The sequence below is a fragment of the Somniosus microcephalus genome, chromosome 5 (assembly GCF_052327205.1).
Source record: "Somniosus microcephalus isolate GS21.2 chromosome 5, FLI_Smic_1.0, whole genome shotgun sequence".
NCBI lineage: Eukaryota > Metazoa > Chordata > Chondrichthyes > Squaliformes > Somniosidae > Somniosus > Somniosus microcephalus.
Genome location: NC_140991.1, coordinates 159,798,832 through 159,816,577, shown reverse-complemented (window position 1 = coordinate 159,816,577; position 17,746 = coordinate 159,798,832).

The window sequence follows — 17,746 nt, the reverse complement described above, 5'->3', positions numbered from 1 at the left end:
GTGGTGGTGGTGGTGGTGGTGGTGGTGGTGTCCGGAAACATAAATACACCGTTCACAACCACACACTGGATCCTTCCACACAACACATGCAGAGTGCCGTATATAGTGCAGGAGGAGTGCCCTTTAATTTGCGCTCCCCAGGGTGTGTTGCGTTCCATTTTACAAACGCTCTGGACGCCAGCCGCACAATGGGGCGGTCCGACTGAAGTTTGGATTCGGGGCGGCCAAAGGGCGTTGCACGAGGATGTGACGTCATTTTCTGCGCGCGCATCCGGGCGGCCGCTAAACTTTGCGCCGGCGCTAACGGGCAACTTAATTTGGGGCGGGGCGCAAACTGCGCTGCGCCCAGGCGCTACACGCATAGCGCCCGAAAATCACTTCTCTTAAGGCGCTAACTGCTGGCGCAAGCAACTGAAAATCTAGCCCTCTGTGTTTTATTTCTGTTACTGGGTACGCATATGCCTTATCTACTGGGATTTCTACCGTTACTCCTGATGGGGAGCAAATGATTGTAGCATTCATTTTGCACAGCAAGTCTCTTCCACATAAATTCATAGAGGCATCTCCTGATAACAGAAAGGAGTGTTCTTCCTCAATTTCTTCTACTTTTACTGTGAGGGGAGTCTATTGATTCAAGCATTGTAGTATTCCAGCCAATCCAGCTATCGGGGTCTTTTTCCCATTAATAGGCATTCCTTCAGAATATCCTTTCCCTAACACCGAAAAGGTTGATCCTGTATCTACTAAAAATGACATAGGTCTCCCAGCTATTTGCATTTTAATTTCAGGTTCGCTGCGTGAATTTAAAGAAACAACGGGCATTTGGTGGTCTGTAGCGCCTGGGGCTGCTGGTGTCAGTCAATAATTCTGATCTCTATTTCTCCTAAATCCCTGTCCGTTTGTAGGGTAACCTCCTGACTGATCCGAAAAAGGGTTACGGACGGTGAAATTAGGACCTTTATTCTCTAATCGGAGGTCCCTTATTGGAGGTTTGGTTCTGATGATTTTTCGCAGGGCATTGGTTTGCCCAATGTCCGGGTTGTCCGCAATTGTAACAATTACCAGATCGTCCATACCCTCTTCCTCTACCACGTCTTCCTCTATATTCCCCTCTATTCATCCTTCTATAGTTACCTTGTTGTCCTACCATAATAGAGGAGAAAGGTGTTTCTTCGGGGTAATTTTTTTCTTCTGACTTAGCAAACATAGAGGCAGTCTTTTTATCTGGCTGTTCTCTATTTCTCTCTTCTCTGTTAAACATTCCTCGAGGCAAGTAATTCTTTCTATGTTAAATGAACCATCTGGGGGAAAGGGTCTAGCTTTACTTATCGTCCATTTGAACCAATTTGGTAGATGATCGATAGATGACTGACCGCAATTTTTAAGCATAAAGGCTGCCAGCGTGCCTTTCTCGGGTGGTTTGCTTGTACGGGCGCCCATTCTTAACAATCTCACCAACAATCAACAAGTAGACAGTAAACAATGGTTGTAGCAATTATTAACTTATTTCAACTATATCTCGGTCTGCGTTGTATGCCCCTACAGACCAAGTCACATTAGTCTTAGTAATCAAATCCTCATGCTTTAATGTGAGGTACACGAACCCTCGTGGAAGGTATCTCACCGGAGGAAAAAGATGCAGGGCTAATGCAAGTCCTTGTAAAAATACAACAATCAATTCCCAAACGATGCGTTCTGCCGCGGGACTTCCTATCCCCGGCTTTTCAGGGATTTTAACCCTGCTGAGGGACTCTCTCTCTTTCTCCCCTCTTTACCTGCTGCAGTCTTACTTCTATAGCGCTTTCTTATCCTTATCTAGGTACCTTTACTTTGCCTTTTCTCGACGGTGTTTCAGGATTCAGATCCTCAAGCGTGGTTCCTCTGTTCCATATCCTGAAAGAGGAAACAATCGCGAGATGTGTACTAAGCCCTGAAACATGAGTCTTAACTGATCACAGTACTGTGGGTAGTGGCAAACAGAACACATTTAGAGTGTGCCAAAGGAGGAATCTCTTTAACTGGCCAGTAGAGAACCGTCCCCAGGCAAGCACAATGATTCCGTCCGTTTACTCACCAGCCAACAGCAAGCGATCTCAGTGGAACCTCCAAAGAATACTGTCGAAATCTCGACTCTGAGTAAGACTCTAGACACCGGGTTCCGTCAGAAAAGTAACACTTTAATGTTTTACTTGGTGCAACAAGGGAAGCATGTCTCAGTCAATGGCTGAGGCAACAACTTCAACAAGCACGAATTCGGACTCTATATTTATACAGTGAAGTAAACAACTCCTGATTGACACATCATTATCATACATCAAACCATTTCATGCACAAGAACAATGAATAGAACATCTTGTCACATTCCTGTACGTTCACACAGTTAATCATTGCTACATACACAAAGACATCTGTCACCACAGACTTACTCCTATTCCTCTTACATTGTTCAGTTAAAGGCTGCACCTTGGGAGCGGTTTTGGTACCTAGCACATTCTGCTCTGGCCGTGTTCCAACAGTCTTGCATCAACTAAAACAATACTTAAACTTTTAACCCATGTCAACTATCCCATCATACTTTGCAAAACTGACACAAAACTATATGTATGATATTCTATATTTCCACACAGGCCAAGGCCAAAGATGAGGGCAGGAGCAAGAGAGCGATCACCACTGATGGGCCTACAATTATACCCATTCTTCATTCCTTATCTGCTCGCCAAATCAGGTCAGCCCTTTGTCTAACTTTTGGCGGGCTCGTTTAAAATGATTACAGCCATTTACTTTAACGACTTCAGGAGTGGTTGTCTCCGGGTCTAATGGCCTCGATGTCCTGGTTGTTTGTCATTTATAAGACTTAATTGTCCCCATCCTGAATTGATGGCTACTGTGAGCTGTTACCCATTAAATATGCAGAAACCTAATGGCCTCGGTTTAGGCCCATTCTAACTTGATCTGTTTCAAGGCGAATGAATGCATATTCTGTGTTTGCTTTAGCTGCCTGGCACCACAAAGTCTCTCCACAGATTCCTGCATTTTAATTTTCGTCTCCGGGCCTGCCTGTTTGCAGGGCCCTGCTATTAAAATCCTGTCGGTTTTGGCCACAAGGTTACAGAAGCCATTTTGGGTACCCTGTTTTTAATAACTTATCCAAACAGGGTTCCTTGATCCATAATTTTGGGGAATGCGGGAATTTTGAGAACTCTACAGAAGCTTGGTCAGGTAGGGAGGGATTTCCAGAGCTAGGGCCTTGACATTGAAGGCACGCCCGCCAATAGTGGGGTAATGGAAATCAAGGATGCTCAAGAGGCCAGAATTGGAGGATTGCAAAGTTCCCAAAGGTTGGGTTGGAGGAGGTTACAGAGATAGGGAGGGGCGAGGCCATAGAGGAATTAGAACACTAGGATGAAAATTTTAATTTTGAGGTATTTCTGGACCGGGACCCAATGTAGGTCAGTGAGCACAGGAGCGATAGGTGAATGGAACTTGGAGTGAGTTAGGATACAGGCTGCAGATTCCTGGATGAGCACAAGTTTACGGAAGGTGGAAGGTGGGATGCCGGTCAGGAGAGCATTGAAATAGATAGGTCTGGATGCAACAAAAGTATTGATGAGGGTTTCAACAGCAGATGGACTGAGTCAGTGGCAGAGACGGAGGTGGAAGTTGTTTTGGTGATGGAGCGGATATGGCATCGGAAGCTCAGCTCAATGTCAAATCAGATGCCAAGGTTGCGAACAGTCTGGTTCAGCCTCACACTGTAGTCAAGACAGGGGTTGTGATCGTTCACAATTCCCTAGATTCAGTAACGGTCCCAGCAGATTGGAAAGTACCAAATGTAACCCCACTATTCAAGAAAGGAGTGAGCGAGAAAACAGGGAGCTGCAGGCCAGTTAGCCTGACATCAGTCGTCAGAAAATGCTGGAATCCGTTATTGAGGAAATGGTAACAGGGCACTTAGAAAATCATTATGACCCAGAAATTCGTGTCTCCACGGGTGAGTACGCACAGGGTACTCACCCGTAAACCCAATGGAAGTGCCGGTTTTGTGCATGCACTAAGCATGCGCAGGAAACCAGCACTTCCGTTCCCCTGAAAGAAGGGGTTCAGAGGTCGAACACGGGCGCAGGAGAGGCTGCGCGTGCACATCAAACTTGCGTTTTTTTTGCAGGTTTTCCCGGGAGGGAAAGTCTCCGGAAGTTACACATATAAAAAGCAGTCGCAAGGCCTGCTTTTTACAAGAATTAATTAAAATTAAAACATTTTTCCCACAGGTTTATTATTTTTAAATACTTTAAAGAAAGGTAAGTTTATTTTTAGCCCCGTTAGAAAATAAAATTATTTTTTTCAAAAATTTTAATTATTGTTTAAAATAGTTATTTCATGTAATTTATAGTTTATTTTAAAAAATGTGATGTTTTTTTTAAATTTATTTGAAGATTTTGTGATGTTTTGGGGCTTATAGGCCTAGAAATTCAGTGGCCCGCGCCACCAGTTTGCGCCCAAAGAGGGCTTTTGCGCCACTGTGCAAACCTACCGCGATATTTAGCGGGGCGCTAATGGCGGCGTTAGCCATTAGCACTGCGCTGCCACCGATGACGTCATCGGTGTGCGCAGCGCCCCGCTATCGCCCCGCTGGCCATATTTAGTTGCTGCCGCCTCCCCCGCGCCGGCCGCAAACAGCGACCGGTACACGAGGCCTACCTGTGCCGGTAGTGGGGCGAGTTAAGGTGGAGGTGCGGCCGGCCGCTTTTTCGGCGGCCGCCTGCCCGCACTTCCTTCCCCGGCCTCCTACACCCCCCCCCGTTGGCATTGCCGGCTGTTTCCAGAGAGCCCGGCACTTCTCCTTGGTGCTGGGCTCATTTGCCGGCACTCGCGAGCGGGGATTGCGCTGTTGCAGGCACCTCCCCCTTAAGAGTGAGAGGAAGGCCTGCAGTACCGCAGGCTGCCGTGCTGCAGCGGGTGGCGCTGCGGCACTTTACACGCCGATATTCAGTTTCAGCGCCCCAAGCGGGGCGCCGAAACCCTTGTTTAGCGGCCAGCTTCCACTTGGGGCGCTGAAACTGAATTTCCCGCTGGCGCAAGTGGCTCCGCGCGCAGCGGTAGTTCTGGCGCCCAGGCGAGCTGGGCGCCCCTAACTGAATTTCTAGGCCATAGTATTTATAAGTTTGACAGCCCTTCCTGTCAAACTTATGAATGAAGCATTCCCTGCTACCATTGGCTCTCCATGGCCCACGTGATCCCAGGGGACACATCGAACTAACTGCGCCCCTGGGATACGCAAGCACTGCACGCCGGCAGTTGGAGGAGGCCAAGGATCGGAATTCCACAGGGGCCCACAGCTCAACGGCCGGCACGCAAGGTAAGTGCAGGTCGGGGGCTTACACCTGTGGGAAGCCCCCGACCCGAATTTCTGGGCCATGATGATTAGGCAGAATCAACATAATTTTCTGAATGGGAAATCGTGTTTAACAAATTTATTAGAGTTTTTTGAGGATGTAACTAGCAGGGAAGTTAAGGGGAACCAGTGGATGTAGCATATTTGGATTTCCAAAAGGCATTCGTTAAAGAGCCACATAAAATGTTGTCACACAAGATAAGGGCACGTGGGATTGGGGGAAATGTATTAGCATGAATGAATAGAGGATTGGTTAGCCAACAGAAAATAGAGGAGGATGCAAAGAGCCTGTAAAGAGATATAGACAGGTTAAGTGAGTGGCCAATAAGGAGGCAGATGGAGTATACTGTGGGGAAATGTGAGGTTATTCACTTTGGTAGGAAGAATAGGAAAACAGAATATTTTTTAAATGGTGAGAAACTATTAAATGTTGGTGTTCAGAGAGATTTAGGTGTCCTAGTACAAGAAACACAAAGAGTTAGCATGCAGGTGCAGCAAGCAATTAGGAAGGCAAATTGCATGTTGGCCTTTATTGCTTGAGGGTTGGAGTACAAGTGTAAGGAAGTCTTGTTACAATTTTGGTGAGACCACACCTGGAGTACTGTGCACAGTTTTGGTTTCCTTATCGAACCTTAATGAAGGTTCACTAGATTGATTCCTGGATGAGTGGGTTGTCCAATGAGGAGAGATTGAGTAGATTGGGCCTATGCTCTCTGGAGTTTAGAAGAATGAGAGGTGATCTCTTTGAAACAATAAGATTCTGAGGGGGATTGACAGGATAAATGCTAAGAGATTGTTTCCCCTGGCTGGAGAGTCTAGAATTAGGGGGCGTAGTCTCAGGATAAGGGGCCAGCCTTTTAAGACTGAGATGAGGAGGAATTTCTTCACTCAGAGGGTAGTGAATCTTTGGAATTCTCTACCCCAAAGGGCTGTGGATGCTGAGTCATTGGGTATATTCAAGACTGAGATAGATAGAGTTTTAGACTCTAGGGGCTAGATTTTCAGTTGCTTGCGCCAGCAGTTAGCGCCTTAAGAGAAGTGATTTCCGGGCGCTATGCGTGTAGCGCCCGGGCGCAGCGCAGTTTGCGCCCCGCCCCAAATTAAGTTGCCCGTTAGCGCCGGCGCAAAGTTTAGCGCCCGCCCGGATGCGCGCGCAGAAAATGACGTCACATCCTCGTGCAACGCCCTTTGGCCGCCCCGATTGCAAACTTCAGTCAGACCGCCCCATTGTGCGGCGGGCGGCCGGAGCGTTTGGAAAAAGGAACGCAACACAACCAGCGCGGGCCCCGGGGGGCGCTAATTAAAGGGAACGTCCTCTCCAGTATAAAGGCCATCCATTATTTCAGAAAACAGTCTTGTGCAACGCATTTCTGGAGACACAACAAGGAGGATAGCTAACTGGTTTCAAGCAGCAAGAGCCAGGTATTTTTGGACTCAGGCAACAGCGCTGCAAGTGGCCATTTGGAAATTAGAGTGTTTGCCAGGATTTGATGGGGGTTGCATGGGGTGCCAACGCGGAGCTGCAGCTCCATGTCCGTAGGGCTCGCAGACGCATTGTGAGAGGGGCAGCCCTGGCTAGAGGCAGAGGGGGCTACAGGCGTCGGCCACGTAGGCCTTACCCAGTCAGGCTATACCGCCAGCAGCGCTCCTACCTAAACATGAGTGCCGCGCGATGTGTTAAAAGGCTCCGATTCCGAAAGGGGGTGATTGCAGAGATCTGCCACCTGCTTCGCCGAGATCTGCGGCCAAAGCTCAGGTGCAGGACGTCTCTGTCGGTGGAAGTGAAGGTGACAGTGGCATTGAACTTCTATGCCACCGGCTCCTTCCAATACGCTGCTGGGGACATAGCAAACATCTCCCAGTACGGCGCGCATCGCTGCATCCGCCAGGTGACCGAAGCACTGTTCAGAAGGAGAAGCCAATTCATCTCCTTCCCCATGGCCCTGGAGAGCCAGCATCAGCGCGCATTGGGATTTTCCAGACTCGGGGAATTCCCCTTGGTGCAGGGCGCCATTGACTGTACGCATGTGGCTTTGCGGGCCCCTCTGGAGCATGGCGAGCAGTATCGCAACAGGAAGGGCTACCATTCTCTGAATGTGCAGCTGGTCTGTGACCACAAGCAGCGCATCATGGCAGTCAATGCCAGCTTCCCAGGCAGCAGCCACGATGCCTTTATCCTGCGGCAGAGTACTGTGCATGACATGTTCCAGGCACAGCCTCCCCCAAGAGGATGGCTACTCGGGGACAAAGGCTATCCTTTGTGCACCTGGCTCATGACCCCGCTCCGCGCGCCCAGGACCGCTGCTGAAGAGGCCTACAACGAGAGCCATCAAACCACCCGCAACATCATCGAGCTAACTATTGGGGTCCTCAAGCAGCGGTTCCGCTGCCTTGATCGCTCCGGAGGAGCTCTCCAGTATTCGCCGGACCGGGTCTCCCAATTTGTGGTGGTTTGCTGCATGCTACACAACCTGGCTATCCGCAGGACTCAGGCACTGCCACCTGACGTTGGACCAGCACCTCAGGAGGAGGAGCAGGAGGAGCATGAGGAGGAGGAGGAGGAGGAGGAGGAGGAGCAGGAGTACGTTCCCAGGAGGGAGCGACCAGGGCCAAGGGCCGCACGACGCCACCTTATTACACGGTACTTCTAAGCCCCCTGTCAGGGAATGGCCAGGGGCCATGAGGGAAGATGAATGCAGCCGCTCCGCAAGCCCTCAGCCGGCGAAGCCAACAAACACTAAGAAGAACAACCATGGAGACTGCATGAATAAAGATAATTTTTTATTAAACAAAAATGAAAAGCCCTTCCCACATGAATCCCCAAAAACAATAAACGGGCCCCACAAAAAGCCCAACAAACGACTCACTCCCACAAACTGGGGAGGAGCCACTCCACCTTTATTGAAACCGGGCCTCAACGTCGGCCTAACGCAAAAAAAAAGCCCTCCAAAAGCACAACCATGGGCAAAATAAAGATGGCCACCGCCATATTAAAGGAAAGCTGGCCACACCCTCTACTGAGTGGCCCGCGAGGGCGAGACCTTGGCCAGCATTTTGCCTCCCCTGCCCTGCCTGCTGCTCCTTCGCAAGCTCTGCCCAGTGGCTGCTGCGAGGCTGGGGGAAGGCGCCTGAGGCTCAGATGCCCTTCCGCCAGATGCCGCTGGGGGGCGGCCTACACGGCGTTTGGGCCTCGAGGGGCCGTCTCCTGAGTGGCGCACCTGAGCCTGGCCACCATCAGCTGCAGCCGCTTGCCCTTGACGGCCCAGAGGGGGAATGGCGGCGACGGATGGCGCAATGTGGGCCAGCAGGCGTCTGGGATGCGCTGGCTGGTGCTGTGGCACGGTGGCACTCGGCCGGGCCCGCACTGCAGGATCCGCAGCAATCAGCCGACGGCCGGCTTGCTGGGATGGTCCAGCGCGGCGCCTGCCCTGGCGATGCCTGCCTGAGACAGCGCGTGTGGCAGCAGTGAGTGGCCCTGTGGTCCTGGTGTGCGCGCGCATCACATCCGCCAGGGTCTTGACGGCATCAGTTAGCATGCGGCCAGTCGCGGCAGTTGCTGCCCCGAACTCGCGCACACTGGTCGCCAGCGACTCGATGGCCTCAGGCATGCGCCCCACCACGCTCATGAGCTCCGTGTGGCGCCGGTCCGAGTCGTCGGCCATCTGATCGAGCTTCCGCACCTCCTCCGAAGTGAAGGTGTCCGGACTGGAGTCGCGACTCTCCCGCTGGGGAGGAGGGGGCCGAACTAGGGGACCCTTGCCGCGTTGGTGACGGCGAGTGTGCCGAGCAGCAGCACTCCCCTCTGATCCTTCCCCCCTTTGGGGGGAAGGCCGCGGGCCACGCGCACGGCTGCTGGGTGGCTGGACGCCACTGGTCCCAGAAGCTGCATTGCCCTGCGACAGTTCCTCCAGGCACTCGTCCAGTGAGGAGGTGTCGAGCATTTCCTCCTCTCCTGCGGGACGTGACTGTTCCCCCGAAGGTCCGGCTTGCTCCTCCTCCTCCTTCTGGTTGGAGGTGCTGTCACTGGCAGCCTCAGGGTCCTGGTCGTCACCAGCTGAAAGCAGGAATGCACAAGAGTAGCTTCAGAGTGAGGAGACGGCGTCAGCGAGGGAGTTAGGACTGGTGGGATTCAGCGCATTGGTGGGACAGTGGCAAAGGAGGTAGCTCGGATGGGCCAGTGCGACGCGAGAGGGCCAAAAGGCGAGGTCCTTACCATTGCCGGGCAGTGGAGGGTCGGATACACCGCACGCTGTGGGGACAATCACACGTGCTCCCATGAGCACACACACGCGCTCCTCCAGCTGAGTGAGCTTCTGCAGCTTGGCGCGGCCACCCCTGGCACGGGCCTGGCGATTAAACGCTACTTTAGCCTGCAAGAGAAAGGACGGGCTGTAAGTGCGCAGTGAAGCCCTGATGTAGTGTGCACTGCCTCCCATGGTGGAATAGCTTGGACAGAGTGAAGCCCTGATGTAGTGTGCACTGCCTCCCATGGTGGAATAGCTTGGACAGAGTGAAGCCCTGATGTAGTGTGCACTGCCTCCCATGGTGGAATAGCTTGGACAGAGTGAAGCCCTGATGTAGTGTGCACTGCCTCCCATGGTGGAATAGCTTGGACAGAGTGAAGCCCTGATGTAGTGTGCACTGCCTCCCATGGTGGAATAGCTTGGACAGAGTGAAGCCCTGATGTACTGTCCACTGCCTCCCATGGTGGAATAGCTTGGACAGAGTGAAGCCCTGATGTAGTGTGCACTGCCTCCCATGGTGGAATAGCTTGGACAGAGTGAAGCCCTGATGTAGTGTGCACTGCCTCCCATGGTGGAATAGCTTGGACAGAGTGAAGCCCTGATGTAGTGTGCACTGCCTCCCATGGTGGAATAGCTTGGCCAAAGTGTAGAGTGCCGAATGGCCATTTGATGCTCATGACTGTCCCAATGCTGCTGGCTGAGGGCTGGCCAAAAGGACTTTCAGTTCCCTTTGCCCATCATGTCAGGTGTACATGCAAGAATGAGGAGGAGACTGGAAAGGCTACTCACCCTCACAATCCTGGTCAGATCGTTGTATTTCTTACGGCATTGTGTGTGGGTCCTGGGGGCCTCGCCGGTGAACGTCACCCTCTGGGCGATCTGCTTCCAGGCTTTGGTGTAGTCGTGGTGGGTTGGATTCCTCCCACTGTCTGGAAACAAGATCTTGCGCCTCACCTCCAGAGCTGTGACCATGATGTCCAGATCACCCTCTGAGAAGCGCAGGGCACGCTGACGGGCCTTCTCTGGCGTTGCCATGACTCCCTGGGGCTGAGCAGTAGTGTTGAGGCCTCTTTGCAAGGCTGCAGTGTGCAGGGCGTGGCAGCAGACCAATTCGTCCCTTCCCCCTTTAAGAGCTGGTCGGCACCACGGGGTCTGCTGTCAGTGCAAAAATGACCGCACCCGTGCTGCGCCCCGCCTGGGCGCTATCCCTCTGGACCGCCGGCTTAGCGCCTAAAGATAGTAGTGGAACGCCTCTTTTAGCGCTCCACCAACCTCTTAGGGCGAAGCCACTGAATTCCCGGCAACGGGGCGCTACTTTGGGGCGGGCGCTAACTTCGGGCGGGCGCTAAGGTTAGCGCCCCAAAACTGCCTATACTGAAAATCTAGCCCTAGAGGAATCAAATGATATGGAGATAGGGCAGGAAAGTGGAGTTGAGGTTGAAGATCAGCCATGATCTTATTGAATGGCAGAGCAGGCTCGAGGGGTCGTACAGCCCACTCCTGCTCCTAATTCTTATGTTCTTATGGAATGGAGTTGGTGGCTAAGGAACAGAGTTTGTAGCGGGGATTGAAGACCATGGGGGGAAATTTAACATTGAGTAGCATGTGAGTTTAGGTGTGGGTGGGGTTGGTGGTTCAATCTGGAGGAAACGTCATTGCATCTGGAAGCCGGCTCCAGCATGCCAACGTCCGAGTTTAACTGCACACGTGTAACCCCCTCCGAAGAGGCGGGTTAGTGATTTGAATATTTAAATCACTAAATTGCAGCAATATTTCAACTGCCATTTAAATTTAATGTTGCATAGATACGTTCCCTGGGCTTCCTGAAACTTGCCATTGAAACCAAGTCGAGAAGAGAATGGCAATTCATGAGGCTCATTAAAAGTGAGGCAAATACAAAAATAAATACTCAGAGCTCACAGTTGCATTCTTACCTACCACTGGGAAAGGGTTTGCTGTAAGTAGATGTGGTGAGAGGCTAATTTCTACATTTCGGAGGTATTCAGACTCAACATCAGGATGGGTGGTGCCATGGCTACCTTAGATTGGTCCTCAGATGAGCAACAACAGCCTGCTATGGAGAAATCTGCCAGCTGGCCAGCAGAGAAAGGAGCAGCAGAGTGGGGAGCAGCAGAGGGGTCAATGCAAATTAGTTGAGAGCAGCGGTCATTTTCACAATCACTGGTAACGCGTGGCCACCAGGTCCAGCAAGGAGCAAGTCTTCTTCTAGGAGGCTGCAGATGTATTCTTCTTTGGAAAGTACAATGGGGGTCATTTTTACCTTCATGCCTTGGTGATAACTTGGCGGAGTGGATTAGCCACCCTTTGTAGAACCCGCCCGATGTTATTAATTTACTCATTTAATTAATTAATTAATTCTACAACAAACTGGCGATCTGCTCCACCAGATTAACGCCCGGATGGTGCAGACGAGAATTACCCCCAATATATCCACAGAAGTTTAAGGGGGAGAAATTCGGTATCGCCCCGTTTGGGGCGCAATTATCGGCCGGGCGCAAAGGGCACTAACGGGAGGTGCTAATCAACTGAATTTTTCCCCCTAAGTTTCTACTTTAGGCTGATACACCAGTGTAGAACTGATAGGGTGCAATATTCTCAGAGGTCATTTGGATGAGATATTAAACTGAGATCCCATCTGCCTGTTCTGGTGATTCAAGTGGGTGTTGAAGATCCCATGATACGATTCAAAGAAGAACAGGCAGTTCTCCTTGAGATCTGTTCAATATTCTTTCTCCAATCCAACACCATTGAACAGTCATCTCATTGCTGATTAAGGGATATTGCTGGTGCAGAAGGACTCCTATATTTGCCTACAAAACAACAGCCACGAGACCAAAGAGGAATTCTACTCCAACCTCGAACAATCCCTGTCCTGAGTCCCAACAGGTGACAAGCTAATCCTTCTTGGTGAATTCAACACCAGAGTTAAAAAGGACACAGACCTCTGGGCAGGTGTGATCGGCAGAGTTAGTGTAGGGAAAGCCAGCTGCAATGGTACCCTCCTCCTGACAAACTGCTTAGAACATTGCCTTGTCTTAACCAACACCTTGTTCCATCAGAGAGACAAGTAAAAGGCTTCATGGCAACACCCTCGCTCCAAGCACTGGCATCTGCTGGACTACATCATTGTCCGAGCGAAGGACCACAAGGACGTCCGCATCACCCGCGCCATGACCGGAGCTGACGACTGCTGGACAGGCCACCGCCTAATCCGCTCTGTCATCTCCATTAATGTAGCCCCAAAACAGTGGCGGCAACAGAAACAATGCCGCAGGAAAATCAACACTGGAGCACTCAAAGACCATGCTAAGTAAGCCTATTCAGCCTGCGCCTCACAACCAACCTGATGACTCCCAGTGATTCAGAGACACAGAGTGTCCACAGCGCCTGGTCTGCACTCAAGGCCTTCATAATCAGCAGCTGTGAAGCGACGCTCGGTCACTCGACCAAGAAACACCAAGACTGGTTCGACGAGAGCGACCAGCAGATCCAGGAGCTAATAAGTCACAAGCGCAAGGCATTCCTGATCTGGAAACAGCAACACAACTCGAGAGCAAGAAAGCAGCTCTACAGACGCCTGAAGGCTGAGGTCCAACAAAAAACTCGCTACATAAAGAACAGATGGTGGGTGGAGAAAGCGCAGGAGATCCAGCAGCTAGCCGACAACCACAACATGCATGGATTCTTTAGCGCAGTCAAGACCACCTACGGCCCAAGCACCCAATGTGGGCCAAGAACGGAGAGGTACTCATCAAGGACAGAAAGGCAGTCAGTGCCCGTTGGAAGAAGCACTTCGAAGATCTCCTTAACTGAGAATCTGTCTTCGATGCGAGTGTCCTCAATTCCATCCTACAACATGCTACCCGCCACCACCTCAGCACAACCCCAGCCCGGCATGAGGTTGAAAAGGCCATCCGACAACTGAAGAACAACAAGGCCTCAGGAGCAGATGGAATCCCCGCCAAGGCATTAAAGCATGGCGGAGAAGCACTATTGGCGCAATACATGAACTCATTTCTCTTATTTGGAAGGAGGAGAGCATGCCAGGAATCACAGAATCACAGAAACCCCACAGTGCAGATAGAGGCCATTTCGGACCATCGAGCCTGCACCGACACATATCCCACCCGATCCCCGTAACCCCTACACCAACACATATCCCACCCTATCCCCGTAACCCCACGTATTTAATCCCCCTAACACTAAGGGTCAATTTATCATAGCCAATCAACCTAACCCGCACATCTTTGGACTGTGGGAGGAAACCGGAGCACCCGGAGGAAACCCACGCAAACACGGGGAGAATGTGCAAACTCCACACAGACAGTCACCCGAGGCCGGATTCAAACCCGTGTCCCTGGTGCTGTGAGGCAACAGTGCTAACCATTATGCCACCGTGCTGCCCAGGAGATTTCAGAGACATCGTAATCATGACCATCTTCAGGAAAGATGACAAGTCCGAATGCGATAATTACAGAGGAGTTTCCCTGTTGTCTGCCACAGGGAAAGTCATCGCAAGAATCACCCTCAATCGCCTTCTCCCAGTGATGTTCACCATATGTCAAATAGAAGAGAAATGCAGGGAAGAGCACCGACCGCTGTAAATGGCCTTCTTTGACCTCACAAAGGCCTTCGACACTGTCAACCGTGAGGGATTATGGAGTGTCCTCCTCAAATTCGGCTGCCCTCAAAAGTTTGTCATCTTTCTCCGACTGCTTCATAACGACATGCAAGCCATGATCCTGACCAATGGATCCACCACAGACCTGTAAGATTCGCAAAGCTCCCACATTCCCCCAAAGTTATTAATAAAAAGGACCCTGCATGGACATTTTAAAAAGGGTACCCAAAAGATGGCGTCCGCACCTCGTGACCAAAAGCCTGCAAGATTTTAAAAGCTTGGACTCTGTAGCAGCACAAGCAGCTTTTGGGGAAATTGAAACCTAAAATGCAGTTTCTGTGAAAAAGGACTTTGTATTTTGGAAAGCAGACAGCAAACATTGAATATGCATTATGACAGATCGTAGACAGATCAAAACCAGTTAGGCCCATGTTGTCTGCATAAATATTCGGAAACAGCTTATGGGAGCCGTCAAGGTTAGACAGGCCGATTAGAATGCATTAATAACAATACAGCCCGGACATCAGGCCATTAGGTGTGATAAACGGCCATCTGAAAACAGTTAGTTTAGATTGCTACAACCATTTAAACCAGCCTGCCAAAATTGGAACAATGAACTAACCTGATTTGGCGTGCAGATAAGGGGGCTTCGAAAGGAGTATAACTGCAAGCCCTGGGTAGCAATCTCTCTCTTGCTCTTGCTCTTGCCCTTGTTCCTGCTCTCGTGGCTCCGGCCTCTTGGGCTGCTGCCACTCGCACTTGTGCCCTGGCCTCGTGGTGGGTTCTCTCCTCGCTCCCCGTAGCAGAGTTTTCAGTAACCAATTACACCATACCAATTGCGGGGAAGGGGAACGAGACCCAAGTACCTAGTCATCCGGGACGCCCAGGCCGAAAGAGGGGGCGAGACGAAGTTGAGCAGGTAGCCCAGGACTTGTATGGTAGTCCAATGAGGCGAGACGAATTGAAACGAAGAGTAAGGTAGTCCCAATGAAGAGCAGAGAAGGGCAACAGAAGATGTATTAATTAAGACCAAGCGCCGAGTTATAAGCTGACGCTCGGGGAAGAAAGTGCTTGAGGATGGTGAGGCAAGACATCTTGTTGAACACTGTGATAATGCAGGTGTCTACGCCACAACGAATATACTGTTGTTTGACGCATGGGTAGTAAAATCTAAACGGTATATACAGCTAACTGTCCGATAAACATAACGTTACCGCCGTCGACCGGCCGAGGGAGAAAAAGAGGAGAATCCTTCAATTCAAGATGAGCTGACGACGGTAGCTGAAGAGAAGAAGGTGTGTCGCAGTAGCAGCTCCAGCACCGCGCCCCGAGACCACGTGGCGACGGGTACCTAGAAGGACCAAAGACCAAACCTCAAAACCTGCATTTGTCAAACAGTTGGCTTTATTTTGGATTGGTGAGCATGAATTCTGGCCCCTCATAGCTTAATCTAGTTAGGTATAGGGGGTGGGATAAGGGTAAGTGGATTGTTAATATCGTTTGTTTTCCCTCGATGTGCCGTGTGTTTCCCATTCCCTGTATAAGTATATAGTTATTTTGTATTTGCCTGTATTTTTATACCAGTAACTTCTCGTAAGACTGTTTTAATTTCTGTTTTAATAAAATCTTGGTTTTCTTACATCCAAACCACCTGTCTACTCGAGTTTTCTGTATCGCCGCCTGTACCTAAGTCCGGTATCTAGAACCCAGGGGCGTGGGAGCAATTCGAATCGCTCACAAACAGTCAGGGGCATAACTGACTGGGCGCACGTGCCACACCCGCCACCCCCTACAGAAATGGCGACCGCGGCAGGACACCGGCAACAGGGTTGCGATGCAGTAGACAATGGTTTGGATGATCAAACCATGATGGAGGAAAGGATTTCTGATTATGTGTTTAGCAAGGTGAATATCACTAAGATGTGGATCACCCCTCTGTTAAGGGTTGGGCGTCTGGCAGATGCAGCAGCTAAGTGGACAGAGGGAAAGGAACACAAGAAGTCCTTAGAGAAGGCAGTCTGCCTGATGTGTTTCAAAAAGCAGGTCAAGCTTTTGGACAGGCTCGTTGCAGCACAGGCAGTTGAGTTAAGGGAGTCAGCCCTGGAGATCCAGGATAAGGCTCTTGCAGGGGAAGAATTATTAGTGGCTTTGCAGGCCCTGAATCAAGAGCGTGTGCATTTAATGGGAGAACACAAGGCCCAGTTGGAATACCTACAGTGCCAAGTCACCGAGGCCAAGGGAAATGAGTTAAGGTTGCGGGAGAAGAATGCCGTTTGGCAAGGCAGATTAGGGAACAGGAAGAGAAAGTACAGGAGGTAAAGGCAGCTTACAAGCTAACGAGCGAACAGGGGTTTGAGGAGGCAGACCACGGCCCCTGTAAAGAGCGAATAGAAAATCTGAGCCGGGCCCTACGGAAGGCAAATGGCATGGTATGCCTCATAAGCCCAAAGGCAGGTCAGGCAGATTTTATGGGGAACGAGGGGAGGACAGTTCCAACATCACCGGTAGTGCCCAGGGATGAACCATTTGAGAGAGAGGAGATCTCACGACCACCACCCATAGCACCAAGTTTCAGTGAGGTTTGGCAGCAAGGGGGGGTGGAGCCAGAGGTGGAGGCGGAGGTAGAGCAACCCCCGCCAGTGAAGTCGGAGCCAGGACCGATGTGCCCAGCACGGCATCGGAGGCTCGACCCACCCGTCAATGGCGACGATGAGGGACCCCTCCAAAACCAATTCATATTACCCTTTAACACCCAACAGCTTAGGGTTATGGTCAACCATATCCCGAAGCTCTCTGAAAAGGGAGACCCCTCGATCCACTTCAGTGAAGTAGAGCAGGCAGCCAGCATCAATGACTGCGATGGCGCTGAGCAGGCCAAGATGTTGCTATTCTCCCTGGAGAGAAGTCTCCTCAATCCCTCTCTGACGAGTGTAAAAGGGGGCAAAGCGGGTATGAGGAGCTTAGAGATGTGGTTCTGGAGGCCATGGGGATGAATGAGGGAAGTCCTTTCTCCCACGTGGAGAAGACGGTCCAGCTCCCAGGGGAAACCCCGCAGGCTTTTGTGGACCGGCTGTGGCCGGTGTACCGGATGGCCTGTCTGGGGACGCCGGACCGGGTGGTTCCTGAATGGGGATTCCCTGGCCCATTGGCTCCGTTGCCTGGTGGCGAACAGCTTGCCACAGGTCCGGGCCAAGGCAGAAGTCTGGTTTGACCCCAAAAATCCCCAGACCACCGAGCTTACGGTGATTATTTAACTAACTCTGGCCTATAAAAATGGTAGAGGAGCCGATGGAAAGTGCATGAGGTAAAACCCGGACCGGGTAGGAAAGAGTGGCACCAGGAAGGGAATAACCCCCCCAACACAAAGACGAATTGTTACGGGTGTGGGAAGGATGGTCACTGGCGGAAAGAGTGCAAAACCCTTGGAAAGATAACAAGGGAAAGAATTCCACAGCCCCAGCCCAAAAG